This window comes from Odocoileus virginianus, chromosome 4, assembly GCF_023699985.2.
Source record: "Odocoileus virginianus isolate 20LAN1187 ecotype Illinois chromosome 4, Ovbor_1.2, whole genome shotgun sequence".
Classification (NCBI taxonomy): domain Eukaryota; kingdom Metazoa; phylum Chordata; class Mammalia; order Artiodactyla; family Cervidae; genus Odocoileus; species Odocoileus virginianus.
This window is the reverse complement of record NC_069677.1, coordinates 58351567-58376876: the sequence shown is the minus strand read 5'-3', so window position 1 is coordinate 58376876 and position 25310 is coordinate 58351567. Positions and strand designations below refer to the sequence as shown.

The 25310-nt window shown below is 39.2% G+C and overlaps 1 protein-coding gene across 1 annotated transcript in view; it reads left to right on the top strand.

Annotated features, from left to right (window-relative positions):
• The first annotated feature begins 1199 nt into the window (after positions 1-1199).
• AGTR1 (angiotensin II receptor type 1) overlaps positions 1200-25310 on the top strand; it is a 48802-nt gene continuing 24691 nt past the window's right edge. Inside the window, exons 1-2 of the mRNA XM_020892733.2 lie at positions 1200-1543; positions 11217-11300. The gene's annotated coding sequence lies outside the window, so the exon portion shown is untranslated. The remainder of the gene's footprint in view (positions 1544-11216; positions 11301-25310) is intronic.

Here is a 25310-nt window from a genome sequence, read left to right as displayed (position 1 = left end):
ACAGAAATATAACTGATCTTGTATACTGCTCTTGTATCATGAAGCCTTTCTGAACTTGTTTATTAGCACTAACAGCTTTTTAGTTGATTCCTTAGGATTTTCTAAATACAAGACCATGCTATCTGCACATAAAAATTGTTTCATTTCCTTTCTAATCTGGATGCCTTTCATTTCTTTTTCTTGCCTAATTGCCCTAGTTAGAACCTCTAGAACAATGTTTGATAGATATCTGGAAAGCAAAGAACTTTGTCTTTTTCCTGATCTTGGATGCAAAAACGTTATTTTTCAACATTGAGTATGATGTTAGTGAGTTTTCACAGATAGATTCCATAGTTTGAAGAAATTCTTTTCTATTGTAGTTTGTTGAATGATTTTATCATAAAAAGTGTTAGATTTTATCAAATGCTTTCTAATTTATTAAGATTATCTTGTGGCTTTTGTCCTTTATTCTGTTGACATGGCATATTATAACAATTGATTTTTGATAAATTAACCTTGCATTTCTGGGATAAATCTCACTTGGTCATGGTGTATAATCCTTTTAATATGTTACTAGATCTATTTGCTAATATTTCACTGAGGATTTTTATCCACATTCATCAGGGAGATTTTCTCCTCATGTCTCATCTTGTTTTGGTATAAGGGTGATACTGACCTCATAGTGTGAGTTGCAAAATGATCATCTCCTTCTTCGCAAGAATTTATAAAGAATTTATATTAATTATTCCTTAAATATTTAGTCATATTTTTGTTCTTTTAACTTTTTACATTTTAAAAAATGTAACTCCAACAGCATACCCCAAGAGAAGGAAACTGAATGTCCACCGTTTCACTTTGTAACAACTCTGAGATTACAATCTATGGCAGCGATCTTTGATCAACAATGGTATTATCAAAGTTTGAGGTACATCCAGGGAAGAGAAAGAAGTTCCCTAATTCACCCTTAAAAGTTTCCCAAGTTTATCCATTCGTCTGCTGATGGGCATCTAGGTTGCTTCCATGTCCTGGCTATTATAAACAGTGCTGCGATGAACACTGGGCCAAGTTTAAAAAGGAAAAGGCGGAGTAGCCCGGATCTTGGTGTAAACGACTGTTCCCGCACCCTCGGCTCTCTCCCCGTCCTCCACTACCTCGCCCGGTGCCGGGTCCAGTGCCAGGTACTCGCAGATCTAGTTAAGTGACACCGAGGATGACTGTGGCATCATCCCGCTTCCGTCAGCATCTGGAGCGGAAAGGGGGTTGGGCCGAGAGGGTCTCCCGGGCGGGGCGGAGGAGGAGAGAGTGCAAAACACAGCCTCGCCCCTGGAGCCCTGGAAGGAGCAACGCCCCTCGCTATAAATTTGGAGCTGCCTCGGAGAGGACGGTTCCAGCGCCAGTCAGCCCAGGGCCCGAGGCGACCGAGCGCCCGGGCAGACGCGCGCGACCAGCAGCTCTGCCCACCCGGGACGCCGATCCAGGAGGAGGGACCCAAGCGGACCCCGGGCGGGAGCGCACACCCTGAAGCGGCGCCGCCGGCCCGCCCGACGCCGGCACAGCGTCCCGAGTGAGTGCGGTGAGCGGCGCGGACCGCCCGCCAGCCTGGGGGCCGGGGCGGGGGTGTCAGCTGCGGGCGCGGTGCCGGGAGGCTCTCGGGACGGTGCCGAGAGCGGGCTAAGTTCCAGCCGGCGCCCGCTGGGAGGTGGGGGACCTGCCCCAAATCAGACGTGGAAGAAGCCATCTGATCTTGTCTGCCGCATGCCCCAGACGTTTCACTCTGATTTGACCAAACTCTGTCGAGCACAAGTGAGGAATCTGCAGAGATGGGATGCAACCAAGGAAACTTTCTTCCCGAGGCTTTTAGCTAACTCAGGTCTTTAAACTGTGATCTGAGCATATGACTCCGCAAGGCGGGAGTCCCTTTAAAAGTTGTGCCACTTTAAAGGCGTACTTGATTGTCCCCACGTTCTGCTAACCAGGCCGGCCAGGCACCAGCAAGGCTCACCTCCCCACCACCCGTCTTTACAAATGATAACGCTGGGTCCTTGGCCCGGGATGCTGAGTCCGCCTCGAATTAACTGGGGAGAAGGAAAATGGGGCTTCTCCACACACGCCAATCCCCACAACCCTGGCCAGAGCACGTTTGTCACTGAGGGGGATTTTAGGAGAAATTCTTCTGCTTCCAAGACCGAGCAGAGCCTCTTGCTGACGCCTTCCCTTCATACACCCCTCTACGTAGCACCCCATTCTCCAGTTCTCCTAAATGTCCAGCCTGATCTATCCACAGTGCCATTTGCTTTGTCTCCAGAAGAGTCTCCTGCCCTGAGTTATTGAACACATCGCGGGCCTCTTAACCTGATCTTTCCTTGCTGATGGTTTGATTAAGAATCAAACACCCAACAGTGGGCCTCTGGCGCTCTCTCTTCTTGGGGAAAGTTTGGGTGCTCCCTTTCCCTTGGGATCACATTGTCCACCTGGGTACTTGCAGTTTCTTTCCTGGAAGAGAGGAACAATGAGGCAGGGAGGAAATCTGGCCCCCTGCTGCTCTGTTTTATGACTTTTTTGAGCAACCTCTATCTCCTCTTCAAGTTGCTGTCATCCCCAATATGATTCTCTTGGTAGTTACACCGCCCTGGGTCTCCAAGGTTTAGTCTCCTTAGCATAAGCTGTAACACCTTTATAAGTCTTCTTTAAAAAGGAAACTGCCTGTTTCCCTTGCTGCCGGCTAGTGTCTTTCTAGCTCTCAAGGCCCAACCACATGGATAAGCTCTCTGGAGACTGATGGATTCCAACACCCATCTGGAAGATCGTGCAGGGACAAGGAAGCACAGAGAGCTGGGAATGGAGACTCCCACATCACTGACCGTGTGCTGTCACAGTTTTTTCACAGCTCGTACCTCAGGTCCCTCTAGTGATAAAACTCCTTGATTCCTTTTGTTTCCTAGTTATTGCTTTAAAAAATAAAGTCTAAAATAATTACCCTTTTAGCCCATGTCTGTGCTCCTCAAAACTGTCTAAATAGCTCTCCTGGTAAATTATCTGCTCTGGAAAATCATTAGGTCCAAGTGTCCATCCCCTAGATTACAGCTGGCAGTTTCTACAACCTGGCTTAAGCTCAGGGAGTGGCCCCAAGTTGCTGGATCTCAACACTTTGCTAAAGTTTTCATGATTAGTAGTATCTAGTCCATTATCCACTCTATTGCCCCCCCCCTTTTTTCTTCCTAATTTCTTTGTTTTTTGTGTCCATCATGAGGCCTCAATTTCTAGCTCAGTTCTTCTTTGGTCTTAAACTGAATCAACTGTCCCATCATCCAACCCGAAAGAAAGCTGGTTTGCTTCCACTGAAGCCAAAGGGAGACAAGTTTTATAAAGTGTCTTCCAGTCACTCTCGCTCTGGCAACGCTCTGCATCCCAAAAGCTCGGAGCTCAAATCTCTGCTATCCTTTTACCCTGCTGTAGTGCTCAGACCGTGACTTTGTGAATTGTTCAGGTTTCGTCTGTTCTTTCTTTTCCTTCTTTGAGTGAGAGTTGTGTGTGTGTGCTGGTATATAATTTGGGGTTATTTGGGGGCTGCTGCTGCTTATTACTGTTGTTGTGGTTACTATGACTAATTCTTGTCCTGTGCTAGATGAAAAATAATGAAAGAAAATGTGCTGCTTACCCAAAGCCCAGGTAAAATACTTGAGAGCTTCTCGGGTAGCTCAAATAGTTAAGAATCTGCCTCCTATGCAGGGGACCTAGGTCCGATCCCTGGGTCGGGAAGATCCCCTGGAGAAGGGCATGGCAACCCACTCCAGTATTCTTGCATACAAAAGTCCATGGACACAGGAGCCTGGCGGGCTACATACAGTCCATGGGGTCGCAAAGAGTTGGACACAACTGAGTGAGTTACACATCCACACATTCGAAAAGGAGTTTGAAACTCACAGTTAAAATGCACGATTCACGCCTCCTGTGGTTTTATCTGTCTGTCACAGTGTCCTTCTTATGCCGCTGACAGTTGCTGTGTTTTGTTTTCAAGTTTTCAAATTTGATACGGGGACCAAGATCCAGACCCATCACACTTAGATGCTTTGGCTGCCTGCTGCAGGCGCCTGGTCTTTTGCCTCAAGCTCACTAGTTTACTTATTCCTTTTCCTGCTCAGTCATGACTGAGCAATGCCAGAGTCTCTCAAGAGCAGGCTGAAAAATTAAAAATTTTATTTAGAAGTTTGAAGTACATCCAAGTGTTATAAAAATTAAAAAGCTGTTTTGAAGACAGACTGTGGCAATAAACAAATACAGAGCCAGAGCAACAAAATATAATGAAGTATCCAAGTATAAAAAAAGTAACCAAACACTTTTCACCCGTGTTATCTAGCAAATTGGAAAATCAGCTTCTTAACCCATCACTACTGGAAAGTACTATTATTTTCTTCGAAATGATTATAAATTTTCTCTTTCAAAACTGTCTGAAGTCATCTATTAAAACAGTACACTAAAGCTTCCACAGCAAAAGTAAATTTTGTTCCATTTCCCACCTAAATTTAGCTGTCACTTTACATTTTTTTATTTTTAATCATAATATGAATTTCAGCTATGAAAAATCAACTTTTCAATGGCTTAATATACAAAGCCATCTTATCTAGAAGTATCTGTACAGATTTAAGGTAATAGGCAAATGATTTGGCAAGTTACTACTATTATCCTATTAAAGCTCTAAAATATATCTAAAATACATCACAGCAAAAAAAAAAAAAAAGATTCTAAAGAGTTATAAATTTGCCAGATGCTTTGTTTGGTGGTTACTTTAATGACAAACTTGACAGTTAAAAAATAAAATATATGTTTAGAACAATCATAACATGACAAGTGAATCTTAGCTGTGGTTGTATTAACATTAAAAGTTTTCTATCTGATTTTGATCCTTTCTCTTCATAGCAGATGATCACTGTGGGAAAAAATTTCCTTGACTATGAAAACCAAAATTTCTTTCAAAATATTTTACTAACAAAGATGTGTGTATACACACACACACACACACATATATATTCTTTGTGTGTGTGTATATATATATATACACACACACAAGAAGTGTCTAGAATCTGCCAGTTATCATTTGATTTTCCTTCCTATAGTCAAGAATATTTTAAGTTGTGTTGCCCATTTATTTTTCTAACACAGATTGGAAAAATAGGTATGCTTTATTTTTCATAGTCTAAGTCCCAATTCTACATGTCTTTAATATTTAAAATCATAGCATTAATAACCGTTCAGTTTGGGTCAAGTTTTATGGGATTTCTTGTTCTCTTCATTCAAAGCTGCTTTGTTCTTCATCAGATGATGTTAAAATCTCATTTAGATCAATGAATTAAAGTACTTTGACTACATAGTTAACTTCAGAGTAAGAATACTGAAGAATACGCATTTGGTTCTGTGCTTTTTTAATAGAATAATTGTAACAATATACTATAATAAAAGTTATAGGGATATGATTCCGTACTTTTAAAGAGAGTTAATTATTGCTAATTTCCTCTGCAAGTTTTCTTTAGTTATTTCTTATTTAATCAAAGCTCCTCTTATCTGCCTTGGAAAAGGAAGAATTATATGTATGAAATATGTCAACAATAGTAGAAGATACTTACTGAGGGAATGCAATGGATCTGACAGATCTTAGGCCCTGAGGACACACCAAAGTATTAAAATGGTCTTTGTCCTAGAGAGATGTTGGTCAAGCTAAGTACATATTTAGATATAGGTCTCGCCCATCATCTCAGTGCCGCTGGGGTAGGAAGCCATTTAAAAACAACCCTCTCTTCCTTCTACCTTTCAGACCGAGTGGAATATCTAATGCGGTTACATGTTTGATTCTGGCCCCTTCCATAATAACCACCACAACTTGCCTTTCCCCATGGGGTTTTAACTCCTTCTATAGTATGCACCACACCCAACTGCAACCTTGTATTCTGTTATTAAAGTCATCTTGCCTGTTTGTCTGATTTTGGCTTAATTTGTGGAAAACATAAAATACATTTTCAGATCCTTGTATTGTAGAAATGTTAGAAACCTTTCCTATTACAATAAAGTGACTTCAAAGTGTTGCTTTAGGCTTACTAATGGAATAACTAAGCATTAATACAGTTGCTTTAAATCTAAAGCTTTAAGTCTAAGGCAAGGAACTTCTGATTATTTTATTTTAAAAAATAATTATTTATTTTTAAAAAATAAGACAAGGGAAAGGTAAAGAATAAGAAAAAGAGCTATGAAAAGAATAAAACGTTGAAATATCAAAGCAGTGGTTCTTCAGGCATCAAAGAGCAGGTAAGGCAAGCATATGAAAATCACCTGGGAAGTGTTTTAAATCTGTCCATATTGTCTGCAATTTCCCTTTTTCTCCTTTCCCCATTTCTTCCCTATTGAGAACCGCCACATTACCTCAGGTGTCAAGGTCCCCAGACTAACATCATGAGTATCACTTGGGAACTTAGTAGAAATTCAGACTTTCAGACCTCACCTGAACCGACTGAATCAGAATCTGCATTTTAGCAAGATCTTCACATGATTCAAAAGGACTTTAAAGCTAGAAAAGCACAAGTGACCGTACCTCTGGCTTGCTCAAATGATTACCTCGAGGCTATTTTTTTTGGCTTTTTAATAAAATAACATTTTTAACAAAGCTAACATTTATTGAGCATATACAATGTGCCAAACAATGTTCAGCCTTTCAATACTGTGTTTTATTTAATCCTCACAACATCCCTATATAATGTCACTGCATCATCCGCGTTTTATAGATCGGGATGCGGAGTGATAATGCAATAAGTAACTTACCCAGATTTGCCAACTGCTAGAGCCGAGATTTGAACACCGTTTTGATTCTGTGCTCTTTGTGGCCACCCACACTGTCTGCTCTACATCAGGCTGTCTGCTTTTTAGGACCAGTTTAACCCACTCCAGAGTTCTTGCCTCGAGAATCCCAGGAGGGACGGGGGCGCCTGGTGGGCTGCAGTCCATGGGGTCGCACAGAGTCGGACACGACTGAAGTGACTTAGCAGCAGCAGCAGCAATTATTGGACCAATTAATTAGTTATTAGTTATCGGATAATTATTGGAAATTTATAATTGGAAATCAAGTTCTGTTTTCCTCATAGAAAAAAGCAAGATCTATAACATTTTCCTGTCATCTTACCTTTAACAATGAAGGAATTCTAGGAATTCCTTCTTTAGTTGAGAAACAAGTAAGAAAACTATGATAGTTCATAATTTAAAACTTGAGATTTGATATCTCTATTTTCCCAAAACTTACATGAAATTTATCTTTTTTACCTTTGTGTTCTGATGAACTTTTTAAAAAAGTTCTTGAGTTGAACAACCCATATCCTACATATATAAACTGTTTATCTTTCCAACTCAAATTATATATCACTTTTTCAGCTTTTAATATAAACACATATTTATCTATAAGCATAGTTTTAATATAAACACATTTATCTATAAGCAGAATTTCTAAAACTTTAGTTGAATACAATACTAATCAGTCAGTCTGCAAACAAGGGTGACTTATTTTAAGCCAATGACTCCTCAAATGATGAGTCTCTGAAACATTTTTCCCAGTGCACATAGACTGTCTGAGAGCTGTCAGTTGGATTGGGTCAAATGTCTGTTGTCTTGACAGGGGCTCATTGATTGGGGTCGAAAGGCCGAGGTGAGTCTGGGCTCCCTGTGGTCGTGTTTTTTCAGAGGAGGGGTATGTCAACAGAACTGAGCAGCATGATTTTCTTCGTGATTAAGGGACATCCTTGGGAGACAGGATGTCACCAGCTGCTTAGATCTAGAACTTTCGGCAGCACTAATAGTACAGTGTCTAACTTGTAAGTTATAGATGAGGGCAAAAATCAACGCAGGGATGCCATAAAACCACGCGGCGAGGGCTCAAAAGGGAGCTTGTGCCTGGGAGACATCCTGCATACCAGCAGGCAGTCTCTTAGTGCTCATCAGTGATAAAGCACCGGGATTCTCCCGTGATTCTCTACCGTCCTGCTCGTCTCACTAACCCCAAATAGTTGTGAGTGTGGCTGAATTTAATCAACACTAGGGTTTTTTTCCTAAATAAACTGGGGAAAAAAAAAAAACAAAACTCACAGCATTTCTTCTAAACTTCATCCATTTATAATTTCATCATCATATATGCTTTTCTTCACTTTTGGACCCAAACTCTTCTTGTTATACAATTCAGATGCATCTTACATACTTGTAAGTTACGTGGTATGCTGCTAGAACAAGAACGTTCCATTAACCCAGCTTTAATCATCTAATTCTCCTTCCATTCATTCAAGTGATGTCATGTCATGTAAAATACATTGTACCATGATGTCTTCCAGCACTTAACCTTCACACAGTTAATTGCTGCCACTTTATCAGGAATGGAAAATAATCTGATGTGATTCCTATGTAATAATTTCCTGACTGTGTTCTAGCGTTTGATCTACTGAATTAACAGAGTGGATTTTTGCAAGAAATACAAATCTATTCTCTTAAATTCCCATTACATTAAGCCATATGATGGAATAGTATACAGTCATTGTGTATTTTATATGTATATATTTTAAAATACCTAGTGACGAGGGAAGATAATCACAAGTGAATACATTAGTGTATAAAACATAAATGAGAGTGTGTGTGTGTGTGTGTGTGTGTGTGTGTCCTTGATAGATTCTTGTCAAGGTGCCATTAATTTCTTATTTGGGTCATTGGTGTTCTAATGAAAATAGTTTAGTTACACTAGCACTGATTTGAGAGCAGAATCACTTAGAGGTTTTTTAAATGCCTGCATATTCACAGAACAGATAAGAAACACTAGGCAAAATATATAACAAATCGTTAAAGCTTTTGAGGATTATTAAGATCAAGGCTAAGATCAAAGGTGACTTTTCTTCCCCTTTTTTGGCATGTACTTTCAGACTTTCCTATCATGAGCCTCTGTTCATACTTCTGTTTATCTTGGAATTTCTTTTCCTTTCCTTCTAACTCACTCTAGATTTCAGATCATAGACAACCACTATTAACCCTCTGGAGAATGATCCTGGCAAGTCAACCCTGTCTCCATTTTTTTTCCCTACGGTACACTAGAGCCCTATAAGAGTTCACAGTGGCATTTTATAGGAAAAAACATCTCATGGGAAAATTTTTGCTATGACAACAAAACCACCAAAAAATAAGTTAAAAATATATTCTTCTAATGCCAAAATTCTCCTGTACCACATTGTGATAGTAAAACTCGTGTATGTTCTTGCTAGGAAAAAAAAAAAAAAGAAACCTCTACACAGTCTTTTTGAGTAATTCATTAACTTTAAACAATTTCTTACTTAAAAAAATCCCCAAACCATAATGAAAAATATTGATGAATTTGGCTACATAAAAAATTTTAAATGGTTGTGTAGTAAAAAGCACCAGAAACAAACACAAAAGATAAACAGGGACTTAGGAAAGGTATTTGCCACACATTACATGTAAAATGCCAATTTTCGACATGAACTTTTTAAAACGAGAAACAATGAACCCAGTGGAAAAATGAGTGAAGGCCATAACTAGGCAAACTAGTAGAAAAATAACTGCAAAAAATAAAAATATAAAAAGAAGCTCAACCTCATTCATAACCAAAAATATGTAAACCAAAACAAATATTTATTTTTCACTTATCAGACTGAGAAAAAAATGTAAAATTTTGTACAAGTCAGATTTTTGGTATCTTAAATACACATAGTCATTATAGAGGACATTTTGTAAGTAGCTTCCAAAACCTAGACTGTATGAACAATTTGTGTCAACAATTATGTTTGGAATTTATTCTACCAGTATAATCATATAAGTACAAAAATGCATATGTATAAATATGCTCATTGAGGCTTTTTTACATCCACAAAAGGGAAATAGGAAAAAAACCCTAAGGCCCATGATGTGTGCTGAGTCACCCAGTCATGTCTGACTCTGCGACCCCATGGACTGTAGCCCACCAGGCTCCTCGTCCGTGGGATTTCCCAGGCAAGAATACTGGAGTGGGTTGCCATTTCCTCCTCCAGGGGGTCTTCCCCACCAGAGACTGAACCTGTGTCTCCTGAGTCTTCTGCATTGGCAAGCAAATTCTTTACCTCTGAGCCACCTGGAAAACCCCCAAGGCCCACGACAGGGGCTGATTTTATCAATTATCCTATTTCAGTGCAGTGAATAGAATACTATGTAGCTATCAAAATGAGTGAGATAGGTTTGTGTACCTGATGTAGAAAGTTCTGCAAGTGATATTACTGTTCTTTTTTTTAAAGGAAAGCAAAGTACAGAACATATAATGCATAAAATGAGAAACTATGGGTATACACATTTATATGCATGCATTTAGAACTTTTTTTAAAAGTTCTAAAGGGTACATAAAAAAACTATTAGTAGTATGTATTTCTGGGAAGTAGATCTGGAGAGACAATTAGAGAATTAAGAGATGTGTACCTTTACTTTATACATTTCCATAACTAGCCACTTGTACCATGTATATATATTACTTCTATGAAAAATTAAAATAGAAAAAAAACTTTTAAAGAGATTTCTTTTCAAAATTATGACACAACAACACTTGTATAAGCTTTATATGCAAAGAATTACACATCACACTACCTACCATGTGTAAAACAGAATCACACCACCGTGCTGTAAAGCATAGGGCACTCAGCTCATTGCTCTGTGGTGACCTGGATGGGTCGGATGGAGCCGGGGGTGGTGAGGAGGACGTCCAAGAGTGAGGGGGATATATGTGTACAAATAAATTACTCACTCCGTTGTACAGCAGAAACTAACAGGACATTGTATAGCAATTATACTCTAATAATCATATATCAAAGTTTGCTAACTCACAAGTAAAAATCTAATCATAAGGATGTTTCTTATATTTAGTAGTTATACCTACAGAAATGCCTAAGAAATTGCATTACTGTTGACCCCAAAACTCTTTTTCTCCTTCTCTAGCCTTCATCTACAAGGGTGTGAGGGAAGATGTTGACTATAATCAGGACGAGGACGAGGTCCCTTGACAGATAGTCACCCAGCAGAGCTAAGTCTGTATAAGGAAAAATATGTTCTTGATGTTGACAGATGGCTTCATTCCATTCAAAAACATTCTTAAGATGTAGTGTTAATGTTTATTTTATAAATTAGAAAATAAAAATCTGACCTTTTTTAATGAATCACTTAATGTTTCTTTTTTTCTTTCTTTCCAGATTTGATACATGATAAGCTGATCTACAAAGACTGAGGTTTTATCTGACTAAGTCACTGAAGTCATCCCAGAAGATCTGCATCCGGTAAATGTCTTACACCTATAACATTGCATCTCAGTAATTTTCTCTAATGTGTCGACAGTGAAGGTAGCACAGAAAGCCATACAGACTATTGTCAGGTGACAGAAACAGAAGCAGGAGAAAAGAATGGCATTCTTAGCCCATTCCTTCCAATATATAAAGAACATACATATTATTAATAATATAAATTTATTTTTTTAAGACTTTTTTGATGTGGACCATTTTTAAAGTCTTTACTGAATTTGTTACAAGACTGCTTCCATTTCATGTTTTGGCTTTTCGGCCCCAAGGCACGCGGATCTCCTCTCCCCGGCCAGGGACTGAGCCTGCGTCCTCTGCAAGGGAGGGCGAAGCCTTGGCCACTGCACCGCCAGGGAAGTCCCCCAGCATGACTTCAAGTATAAACAGTGTCAGAATCGGAGGAGGCGATGGCACCCACTCCAGTGTTCTTGTCTGGAAAACCCCATGGGCAGAGGAGCCTGGTGGGCTGCAGTCCATGGGGTCGTGAAGAGTCAGACAGGACTGAGCGACTTCACTTTCACTTCTCACTTTCATGCATTGGAGAAGGAGATGGCAGCCCACTCCAGTGTTCTTGCCTGGAGAATCCCAGGGACCGGGGACCTGGTGGGCCGCCGTCTGTGGGGTCGCAGAGTCAGGCACGACTGAGGCGACTCAGCAGCAGCAGCAGCGTCAGAATTATTCGTGTACTGATGGTAAACCGTGCGAGAGACTCGCAGCCCCGTGGCAGGGATCTCCTCGTGGTCATAGGTGTCTGTTCTGCGCAGTGCTTTCTATGCGGTGTAGGGCTTTAGGAGGGAAATGACCATGCTCTCTCATCAGCCCCCAAATGGGCCACTGGGGCTCTGTGACCCCAAGATCTCACTTCTTGAGGCATATGTCTAAAGACTATAAACCCTGAAACCACCTATTCAGGTTCAGAAAACCCGAACATCTCAGAGTTTCCTTCTTACAAAAGTCTCCCTTACTCCAATAAGGTGTAGGGAAAAGGTCTCTGAAACTGGGTACAGAGGCACCCTTTAACTCCCGAGCAGTTTAGCCCCTGGTAGACGTGAGCCAGTGGAGTCACACGCGGGGCGCTCCACTCAGAACCTCAGAGAGCAGCTAGGGCCTGCTCTGTCGGCTCATCTCCTATCAGCAGGCCGTACGATACTTTCCATAGACAGACTCCTTGACTTACCCTGCTGGCAGGGTTTTTATCTCCTGACATAAGCTCAGCTCAAAGAACAAATCCTCAGCTTCCCAAATTAACAGGAGAGACATTCCCTAGGTCCTCCAAGGAAAATGAAAAGAGTAGCTTGTCCCCTTTCTGAATGTGTCATGGCTGGATTTTATCAAAGTAGAAGGTGGATAAGATAGGTGGTGGGTAGGCAGACATATGTTAGAGGTAACTGGTCTTTTTGATTGACAAGTAGGAAACACTTGCTGGAAGGCAGTCCACAGTGGTGTTAGAAAACTATTTAGGACTGCTTTAATCTTGGAAGACAAAAATAGTAACGTTCTGCAGAGTTCTGCCGCTGGAGATCTTTAGGGGTTTTTTTTGTTAGGTGTAGTTGAAATTTCAGAAGCTGGGCTATGCACATTTTCAGCAAAAATCCAGCTCTGGGAAAATATATTAAAATATATGTCCCAGTTAGGAAAATACGAAAACTAGAAGCTTTCTTTTACATCCTAAGAGTACTGGACAGAGGGAGCTCTTTACATATTCACCCCCTCAGCCTTAAAGCAGAAGAATCAAGATAATAATGCAGGGGTGTTCCTCCTGGGAAGGGTCCTTAGATCAGCCTCTCCTCCTGTATTTTGGAAGCCCCTAAGTTTCTGATTAACATTCACACATCTGTAGTAAAACTTTCCAAATAACTATGACATTTTGCGTACAAATAAGAAAACACTGAACGAAAACATCCTGTACAATGTTAAACGTTTTTAGACCTTTAAGTTTCAGATGAATGAGCAAAAACATGCTTAATTCTAAAAAGTTACTTTCCACTGAAGAACTAACATCATACAGTTCTTCCACTAACTAGCAACTTTGCCTTAGGAAGAATCTCCAAGCCCCGTCCCAACCCATGGTCATTATATTGAAATACAAAAAGTGTTTTCCGAGGGCCTTCTGAACTTTGTATTGTCACTTTAAAACTTTCATCAACTTACAACTACAGAACTTTGATCTTTTATTGATTTCAACCAGTAATGTGTAAACAGCATTTCAGAGCTTGTTTTATATTGTAGAAACAAAACTACTTAGGCTGAAACCTACTTATGATAAATGGGAAAACATGGTTAATACATATAAAAGAATAAAAATATTCAGGGGCTTAAAATCTATGGTAATCATCTGCCCCATGTAGCTGTTTACATTAATTATAAATGCGTTTAAAAACTGAGTTCCTCGGTGATCCTAGCCACATTTCAAGCTCTCAATAGACCCATGTAGGTAGTGGCTACTGTGCTGAGTAGCACAGATATAGAACATTTCTATCATTATGGAAAGTTCTACTAGACAGTGCTATTATAATGAAATTATTAATAATGCAATAGACTTCCATTACTACTTGGTAAGAAAGTTTTGGGCTCTTTTATATGTCTTTGGAAATTTTAAAATATTTTTTAAATGCTAATTTTCTTAACTGTAGGTTATCTGGTGTATGGCTCTCACAAGCCCCTTTTCTCTTTCCTATTTATTTGCATATTAAGATATGTGGAATTAAATGTTTTACTTAAATGTTTATTTAAATATTTTATGTATTCTTACAAAATTAGAGGGTTTTGTTTCCTTAAAAATTGTGAAAAGTTGTACACATAGTTATGTTGACCTAATATATGGCTGTTAGCTTTTTTACTGAATCACTGACGTCTCCAAGTAAGCAAAACTAGAAAAGATGTAGGATCATTTTTAAAGGCCAGTATTTTTTCTTTCTTCTTTATATTCTGTAAGATTTTATTTTTCCTACAATGATAGATGGGTCTCAATCATACCGACTTTACTAAAGGTTCATTTTTTTAAGCAACTGAAGAACCAAACAAAATAACTATTAGATCATTTATTTCCATATCATTTATGGAGATGTGTAATATATTAATAGTCTCTGGATTTCCAACTAATTGTATAACAAAGAATAATAGCTTGTTTATAATTTTAGTTAATATAATTACCCTCTCTACAGTGTAGACTTAAACTTCTTATTCACCATTGTTCCTCTACTATGATCCCATCATTTAACATCAGTTTCAATTATTTTCCAGTCACTTATATCTAGTAGTTCAATTAAATTTGGTTCCTGGACTAATGGTTATATGTTACATAAGGTAATAAATTAAAAGCAAATTTATCTTTGAGTCATTGAAGCATCAAGGATTTGAAATAGCTATATAAAAAGCTATGAAAAAGACATAACTACTCAGCCAATATTCCTCTACACATTTAATAGTATCATTTTTCAGTGAAAGCATAAATAATAGAGATGTAGATCCAGTTTTGAATTGTTAAATATGAATCCAAATCTTACCAATGAAAAAACAGCAGAGTAAAGGTTAGCCGTCTGTGGAGCTTTTGGTTTTTTTAATAAACCAAAAAATAGCTTTTTCTTTATAGGATAACAGGTTTACTGTAAATAACCTATTATCCATATAGTTTATTCACAGTAACATTCATCCTAGGTTTAAATAATATAGCTAGATATGCACAGCATACAACTATATAGGAGATTCTAATTTAAACTGGATTACTATTAATACTTTTAATAATTAAAAGAGCTCAGAGAATTAACCTCTAAACTTCATGGATTGGTTTTGCTGGCAGGAGGCACTTTTCACCAGTGCTAGAAGCGCTGTCATCCTCTCCCTTCAACTAGCTAGTCATTCCTTTTAAGACTCTTAAAACGATTTAGATATATGAGTCATTTTTTTAAAATTCAGGGAATATCTAAAATATCTCAGAAATGTAATAGTACAGTACAAACTTGGCAGATGATAAGCAGTTATCTAGAATTAGGTCTTTGGCACTTTTCCAGATTTGAAACAAATATTGGACTCTCCCAGGGCAAAAAGAACAATGTCACATCGCAAGTCCAAAGTCCCATCGGAAGCAGCCTTCCTTCTCCTTTTACCCAGGCGAAGCCAGAACACTTCTGCGCACAGCGCTGGCCGCCGTAGAAAGCCAACAAAGCCGCTGTAGATAAAAGCAGGGGCTGGGTAAAGGCTGTCTTTTGACCTAGTGTCTGGACCTTGACTCCTCGGTGATGCTCCAGGCCAAGGGGGGGACAGGATGGGCATTTTGCTGCCTCATGGTCTGTCCAGTGCAGTCAGGATGCAGAGAAAGGATAAAACAACTGTCTTACTCAGTGCAAAGAAGGAGATTCTCTGGCACCTGCTTTGGCAGTGTGAAAGCAATGTAAATTCCAGTCATTGATGAGAACAGCTTCTTACGTGATACAGAAGGTTATTCTGTAACAGTAATGGCCCAGCCATCGTTTATTCAACTCTAAGCCATTAATGAATGCTCATCTTCATTTTATGTAGAACATATTTATCTACATGTAACTGGAAAAATAGGGAATGTTGAAAATGACCCTGTGAAAAGTACTGACCCACAATGCATCTGCTTGGTTTGGGGCAATTGAAATAGTTAGTATAGGCTCCCTCTGGATTTATGCTAGAATTTTGATTTAATTAGATTGGTGAATTAGACACACAGCATCTGAACTAAAGAGTGAGAAATACAATGTGAACCAGTTCAGTGAAGAGAAATTTATGCTCTGAATAAAATAATACATGTCAAACAATCTAAAAATTGATTTTAGCTTCCTTTGTATGGTAAATGTAACAGATCCTAATTTGACATCTTAAAATGAAGAGATCTATGCCCAACCTATTTTGTGATTTTTATCTTCTGAGGAGGATATTTTGTTATCTTTAACCTTCATTTTTAACCATTTTCTTCTTTTTTTCCGTTACTATGGTATAAACATCCATCACTCCATATTTATATTATATGTACATGTATATGTATTTTATATATATATATAAAGATCTCAAGAGAAAATAATGCTTCAATCCTCCTCAACAATTCATTCTAACAATTAAGAACCCTTAAGCTAAATAGAATAATTCATTTCACAGGAAACTTCTTTTCAATATGTATAATTAGTTTTAGTTAACTTTATTAATGAAATGTCGCAAATCAATTAAGTTTGCAATAATCAGACGCTGAGGACCCAAGAGGGGCCATTTCCGTCACAAGAGGGGAAGGTGACATGCAATTTAGTTAAGAAGCAAATGTAATTAGATTTGATCAGTTGACTATTCCTGTCCTAAAGTGGAATCAGGCACATACCCAAGCCTGAGTGAATAGCTGGAAAGAGGTAGAAAAGACAGTTTGACTTAGAAATGTCTTCATGGTCCTGTTGACCTTTAAAACCACAGGTAGACAGGTTCTCTTCTGACAGGGCTATGCTTAATTTTTTTCTTTCAAATCTAAATGCCTTTAGGGAGAATAGTACATGAGCTCAACTGTTTGCCACAGCCCCCAGCATTCCTCAATGAAGCTTCACACCTATATTTAACTGTCTAAATCCTGATGGCATTTCAGTTTGCAACTACTGGGACCCAGAAGTTTATTACAGAGCAGGTGTGGTGTAACCCCGAAGTTTCTTTCTTCTGACTCCAAAAATACGAAAATCAAAGAAATGTCACAAAAGTACAGTCTTCTAAATGAAAATTATATTAAACACAAGGTATTCCTATTTAGGGCTGCAGTTTACAACAGATTCTGCTGTTATTTACTCGATAAGTATTTTCTTTGGATACCTACATGCCAGTTACTATTCCCAACATGGGAAGTGTGAGCAAAGCAGACAGAAATCCTGACCCTCATAGAACATTCCAGCACATTTGGACAGGAAAAAAAAGTTAAAGTGTAGAATGTGTTGGATGACATGAAGAATGGAAATAGAGTGTAGAAGCAGTGAGGGAGAAGGGTGCAGTTCTAAAAGGCGTTTAGGGAAAGCCTCCTTAGTAAGAACAAAGGAACTGTGTGGAGGAAGATGGATCTATGCAGAGAGCAGAGCAAGTGCAAAGGCCCTGAGGTAGCAATGCATTAGCAGACTTAAGACACAGCAAACTGGCCAGTATCTGGAAAGCAAAAATTGAAGGGTATAAACTGACAGGTAGACTAGAGACATAATTTAGAATGGATGCTAGAAGAGGGGAACAAATGAAATTTTTAAACTGAAATGGTTTCATGATTGAAGCTGCTTTGAAATTTAGTGAAATATTTTCACAGGAGAGATTTTTGAAGAGAAGTCAGGTACATGATTCAATCCCCAATGACTGGTTCAGTAGCCATCATCATCAGGGTCTACGACTAGGACTCTAATCAATAAAAACCTACAATTGATGTCAGTTCCTCCTGGACCACCCACTGATATGTTTGGCGCCTTTGGTATACCTCAAGAATACTTTGCTATCACTGACCTGTAATCCCATGTCTGTGGGCCTGAAAATAAACCCCCTCCATAACAGAGATTTAGTGGTGCATGGCATCGCCATTAGATTATTGTTAGTGAAGGTTTTGCCTTCTGACACTAATATACCGGTGAACTTAACAATTCCTGGGGCTACCACTGAATGCAAAATGATTTCATACACTGGGTATTCCATTTAAATTATTTTCTCTTCAAGTCCAAGAAAAAGAAAATTCTAAATAAAATGATATGTTTGGGATTGTATACATGGCATCTATCCACATATAACTGAAATAAAATAATTTAATGGAAAACTTCAAATTCTACCACCTCTAAACACATAAGGCAGTCTGAATGAGAAGGAATGATTCTGACTTTGTATTATTTTTTAGTGGTGGTGTTTTCTTATAACACCCATGCCTTTTTTCCTGTCCTGCTATTCTTCAAGATTTCCTAATGAGGATTAGAGAACAGGCATATTTAACAATCTGTATTTGCAGGCTGGAAACAAGAAAATGAAGACGAATAGTTTCTCTCCTGCTAATTTGATTTTCTGCAGCTCCTCTCCTACCAGCTTAGACAAAGGACTTAGTTACTATTTCCAGCTGATAGGGCCAAGGACAGAATCATCTGTGATGTCATGCTTCCCCCAAATAGGCCCGTGCCTTACAGGCGTCCATTAGAGACGTCCCCCAAATGAGAAATGAGAAGTGATTGTGGACAGAATGAGGGGGCAAAATGTGATTTCCTTTATTCTAGAAAAACAATACCCAAGAGCTATAGTTCACAATGCTGTAGTCAAATATTTTTGTACATTTCTCCTGTGCATGAGGAGAGTTATAGGGCATGCAGTTTGAAGTGGAAATGCAGATTTGATTTCCAAAGTGGTGGTGATGGAAGGAGGCTTCAGGAAACAAGGCTGTGCCGAGTTGACAGAAGATAAGGGACTCGGTCCTTAAGTGTTAATATGTGACCGGCTCTCTAAACTGAAATATAACCCCAGAAGAACTTCTGATACAATTCCAAGTCCCAGGGCTGCTGATGGGATAAACAATTATTTACAACGATATAGGAATTTATTTCCCGGGACCCCTCATATCACTGACATCTCATAAAATCAGCCCTTGCCAAAGAACTAGAACATTCTGGGAACATACAACATGCAACTTTATTTATTTTTTTTTAACATGAAACTTTAAATGAGGAGCTTTCCTTTTCTCACACAGACACATGAAAGTTGGCTTGAATCGACACGGATCTGTCCAGGTGAGGGCCTGTGATTTCAGGAAGCACGTATCTCTTTTGAAACTCAAGTGTGTCCTTGGAAATTGCTGCGTAAAGGCCAAACTGCCGAAGTCTAGTCCTTCTCCTCTGAGGAGAACTTCTCAGTTCTATGTCAGGAGTCGGTCTTTGGGCTCGCCGGCGGTTGTTGCAAAATAACCTCAGTGTTCACACTAAACCCAAGTAGTACTGGGAAGACAAGCTGAGTTACAATAATGCCTGAAACTTAATCAGCATTCTGTCCCTAATAAAAAGCTAGTTGGTCACAGCTTCCTTCAGATTCCTCTCCCTCAGATTTTTCTCCTGAAAGGAGACACTACACAGCATTTTAGGCAAAACAAACTTATCTCAGTCGTGGGGGGTAAGGTAATATAAGGGTTGAAAATAGTATTTTAAGCATCACATTTTTTTTCTTTCAATTCCCTGAGGTAGAACCTATCCTTAACTTCATCTTTTTAACTGCCCTTCAAATAGTTTGTAGTTAACTCTTATTTCAGAGTAACTTTATATCTTCTCAGTCTAGTAGAGTTGCAAATTTAAGTCATCATCCTGAGCAGAAAAAAAAATAAGTGAGATTTATAAAGTAATCAAAATGGTACAATATTCTTACAAAAAATAAAAATAAAAATTCAAGAATGAGTCATCTTTAAAACTCTCCCAACCTACAGTCTAGTTTCATGGGTGAAACCTTTTGGGAGATCAGTTTGGGAAGAGCTATTTCATATATACTGTTTCATATACTGGGTCTTATTGCCTTCTTACAACACTTAAAAATAACTAGGATTATTGCTGTTGTATTATATTGCTGGGTTTTTAATGCAGACACAAAGAGAATGCATTAGTTAACATCTATTAAATTGGATGCTTACTTGGTCAGGCACTGGGTCATTCACTTCATCTCCATTTTCTTACTTAATTCACAAAAACAAAGCTGCAAGTTAGGTTTTTCTCACTGGCTTCAATTTTTCACAGTGATTCTAAGGTGTCCATCATATTGCTAACTGATACCAAGACAAGAACTGGAATCTGGGACTAACTCCAACATCCTAGTTTTCATTTCTCCCCCAGATGTAACTCATCAAATTCTCCAAAGCCTGAGATCTTCTTTTCTCTGTTTTTAATTAACTGCTACACTTTCAGCATTTATATATGCGTGTGTACACAAGTGAGGACTTCCCAAGTGGCTCAGAGGTTAAAAAAAAAAAACCACCTGCCAATGCAGGAGACACAGGAGATGCAGGTTGGATCCCTGGGTGGGGAAGATCCCCTGGAGGAGGGCACGGCAACCCACTCCAGTATTCTTGCCTGGAGAATCCATGGACAGGAGCCTGGTGGTCTACCGTCCATAGGGTCGCAAAGAGTCAGGCATGACTGAAGCAAATTAGCATTAGCACAAGTAAACACTGTGCGAATATTTGATTAATATGTTTATACATTATTAGATGCAAGTATAAGCTAGCATAATTTTGAATAATAATAGAAGAGGCAGGAGGTCTGAAAGTAATGTTCAGGATTGGGTAAAGCAGATATTTTTCCATCACATTTCAGTGAGAAAATTGTTAATTCATACGCCACCAGTCATACGCAGAAATGCAACAGGAAATGAAAAGCTTAACCACTTTAAATAATGTGGTCTCTAGTATAACATATTGCACTGTGAATTAGTTTCCTTCTGCTGTAGAACTGATCATTTGGATTACATAGATATGCAGTAGAAGACATTACAAAACTGTCCTTAAATCCTAGCTTTGAGATCTATAGAAAACACTAGGCAAGCTGCCTGAGAAGACATAGAGAACACTTTTGAAAAGGATTAGGATAAGTTATTGTCCCCTCTGTTAAATATTAGCCTTTGAAATGAACCCAGCTGATCTGCTAAATAGCACGTGCAAATTGTTGTGTTTTAATAAAGTGACAGACTGAGAGAGAAGCCACACAAGACCAAGACCGGCTTACGTTTCTGGAGGCTTTCCAGGCCAGGAACATTATGTAATAACGCCTTTTAAGATGGCAAGGCTTATAGCATTACACCTTGCCTGGCAACAAATGTATCCACTTACTCCAAATGCGGGTGTAATTAGAATCTATGAAAACCCAGCCTCGAAATCCCAAACCCTTGGTGCAACACATACTCAGTAAATTACAGCTCCTCACCCCTGCAGTGTTTTCAGCCGTTCCATTTAAGTATGTGAATATACGTGTGTGTAGTGTTTGAGGAGACCCACCCCATAATGCTATGGAAAGGTTTCATCACTATTAATTGGGTGTCCTGTAAACATTCCCAGAAGGCTCAGAGTCAGCGCTGCTGGGGCAGAAAGCAGACCCAAAGTGGGCTCTGCTAGCGAAAACTCCCTGGCAAACGTGGAACCCAGCGAAAACGGGAGACTCAACTTCCAGTCAAGACCACTAGCTATACCATTAATATAGCTTCAATCAGGCTAGCCCAAGACTCATGCATTTGTTTATAAAATTGCAGCAAAGTCTTATAAATTAAGCATGAAAGAGCATTCATTTTAGTCTAACATTGGGTCACCAAGAAAAGAAATTCTTATTTAAAAACCCTCATAAAAGTAGTAAAATTGGTGTTCTAAGAACTATTGGGGGGCGGGGCGCATCTCGAACTACACTGAGAATTGAATTGCTTTGGGTAAGAAAACAAATGCTTTATATTTAAAATGAAGACAGAGATCTTAAAATATATTGGGGGAAAAACTGTCTTCCAGAAAACAAATTTGCCCCCCGGATTTGTGGCTGGCTGTTGACTCTGTGTTTCTGAGTGTGAAGGCGTACTCGGTTGTCTCCTAGTCAGAGGGGGAAGATCTGGCACCCTTCCGGATGGAATGGTTCCTGGATGGTTCCTGTTAGCTTTTCTCCTTCACTTCCTACAGTGCTGTGATTTTTATTCTCTGCTGTTATGTTTTCAGAAGATTTTAAATCTTAAAACACAGAAATAGGTGTTGAAATTGACACCTGAAGCACAACCAGTTGAGGATGACTTTTTTAAACAGGTAATACAGACCTCTAGTGGTTGAACAGCTTGAAAACCTCTGCAGGGAAAGGAAACGGTACATCAAGCGCTTGCATTTTAAAGAGGAAAGACAGTTGCTAGTTAAAACTACTCACGTTGCAAAATTCACGTATTTCCTACTTATTGACAAAAGGTAATAATGTGTAGCCGGGAAAGATGGAGCACTTCCCATCCTTTTAGAGGCTCTCAGTTCTCCCCAGACGAGCAAGGACCCTCCCATCAAAGTCCCAGCAAGAAGTCTGAATCTATCTTGTTTTCCTTCTGAAAGGTTAATATCCAACTCACTTGTTACAGGTATGGAGCCAGCAGACAGTAGCTTTATGTAAAATAGATTTTATTTACCTTGGCGCACAGTTTTGCCTCCGTGAGACTTCTCCCTCTAAACTGTAAGGGCTCCCTCTGAAAATGCAACAGACCGACTCAGCCACTGCTGGCCTGTCCTTTCCCAGCTTCGCCCCCCTGGGCTGGGGCTCGGTGATTGGGGTGGTTTGTCTATAGGAGGGGCTAACTGTTGGATCCCTGCACGCGCTTTGGGGATTACTAAATGTCTCTCTAGACCAGTCCGTCTCAAACATGAATGAGTACACAAATCACCTGGAAAATCTTGGCCAAATTCAGGGGGTGGAGTGGGGCCTGAGACTGCTTTCCTAGAGAGCTCCCAGGTGATGCTAATGCTGGCATTGCAGGACCACATGGGGAGCGGCAAGGGTACTCTATAACATCTCTATTTTTTTTTTTGTATTAAACTTTGTGTTTTACTGATTTTTTTCATCTTTTTCTTCTTTGTATTTTCTTGGAATCTCAAAATTTAATTTTTTACTTTATAAGACTTTTAAAGTTCTCTTTCATTCAACTATGTACAAATATCTCTGGGAACTTGTTACTCGAGTAATGTAAAGTTGATCTTACATTTTAAGAATGGATTCAGTGTCATCTGTTTAGTTTGATGAGTTCACGGTGGTTGTGAGCACCTCGCTAGCACTTCAAGTCATTAGGCATTTGTAACTACCATTAAAAATCTGATTAGCCACACTTGGAGGGTGCGTGAGATCACATTTTGTGCATGCCAAAAAACTACTAAGCATCCAAAGCAACATCCACGTCGTAAAATCAGGCAGAATAAAAAGCACAAGCTGAAACCATAAGAGTCAACGGATCAGAGTAAAATGTGGCAAAAATATTTTTCAGATAAAATCCATCGTCTAAATAAGTTCCTATCATAGCATGTTGTCAACCTTAATTTTGAAATCCTTAATTTTAGAACTTATGTCATGCAATAGTCTTGAAAGGCGTCTTGCAAACTTTTAACATCTAACTTCAAATCAAAAATAATATATTAACAGGCTGTAGTATGGAGGGAGTACATAAATTATCACTGCCTTGCATGAACAGTAATTCACAGGTTTGGCTCAGACATGACTTAGATGAAATAATTAACTATGTACAATACTTAACAGTATAAAAGTAATTAATCTAGCTGCCTCATACTGGTTTGGCCTAAATAAACATACAATAAAACAGCCATATGATTTTATTATATTTTCACTCACGTTCAGTTCAGTTCAGTTGTTCAGTCGTGTCCGACTCTGTGACCCCATGGACTGCAGCATGCCAGGCTTCCCTGCCCATCACCAATTCCTGGAGCTTGCTCAAACTCATGTCCATTGAGTCGGTGATGCTATCCAACCATCTCATCTCTGTTGTCCCCTTCTCCTCCTGCCTTCAATCTTTCCCAGCATCACGGTCTTTTCCAATAAGTCAGTTCTTCGCATGAGGTGGCCAAAGTATTGGAGTTTCAGCTTTAGCATCAATCCATCCAATGAATATTCAGGAGTGATTTCCTTTAGGATGGACTGGTTTGACCTCCTTCAGTCCAAGGGCCTCTCAAGAGTCTTCTCCAACACCACAGTTCAAAAGCATCAATTTGGTGCTCAGCTTTCTTTGGAGTCCAACTCTCATATCCATACATGACCACTGGAAAAACCATAGCTTTGACTAAATGGACCTTTGTTTACAAAGCAATGTCTCTGCTTTTTAATATGCTGTCTAGGTTGGTCATAGCTTTTCCTCCAAGAAGCAAGCATCTTTTAATTTCATGGCTTCAGTCACCATCTGCAGGGATTTTGGAGCCCCCAAAAATAAAGTCTGTCACTGTTTCTATTGTTTCCCCATCTATTTGCCATGAAGTGATGGAACCGGATGTCATGATCTTAGTTTTCTGAATGTTGAGTTTTAAGCCCACTTTTTTCACTCTCCTCTTTCACTTTCATCAAGAAGCTCTTTAGTTCTTCTTCACTTTCTGCCATAAGGGTGGTGTCATCTGCGTATGTGGGGTTATTGATATTTCTCCCAACAATCTTGATTCCACCTTGTGCTTCATCTAGCCTGGCACTTCTCATGATGTACTCTGCATATAAGTTAAATAAGCAGGGTGACAATATACAGCCTTGACATACTCCTTTCCCGATTTGGAACCAGTCTACTGTTTCATGTCTGGTTCTAACTGTTGCTTCTTGACCTGCATACAGATTTCTCAGGAGTCAGGTAAGGTGGTTTGGTATTCCCATCTCTTGAAGAATTTTCCAGTTTGTTGTGATTCACAGAGTCAAAGGCTTTGGCATAGTCAATAAAGCAGAAGTAGATGTTTTTCTGGAACTCTGTTGCTTTTTCAATGATCCAACAGATGTTGGCAATTTGATCTCTGGTTCCTCTCCTTTTTCTAAATCCAGCCTGAAGGGCTCCACGCTGGCCCCTCCCCATCTCACTCTGGCTCCCTGCAGCCTGCCTCCGGCTCCTGAGGCACAGGGCACCACTGTCAGATGGACTGACACTCCACTCTAGCACAGATTCCTCAATAAAGTAGCAGCTAGAAGTCCTCAACATGGCATTTTCTGAATTATAAGAGTTTACATTATCTGTCCACTATTTCCTATCTTAATTTTCCATCTCACGAGAAAACTCTACAGCTTGAAAAAGCATGAAATTTGTTCTCTTCACCCAAAATGAAATTAAAATGGAAGTTAGTACTTTTGTAGCTCTCCACTCTTCCCATCCAAGGCACTATGTATAAAATCATGAAGCGTGTTCTTCCAGATCATGAAACAGTTAACCAAAATGTACGTGCTACCTTTTTACAGAATTCAGAACATGCTCATGAGAATTCAACTATTTTTCCAACCAAGCTAAAAAATAAACTTACTTGTCTAAAAAGTTTTATTAGGG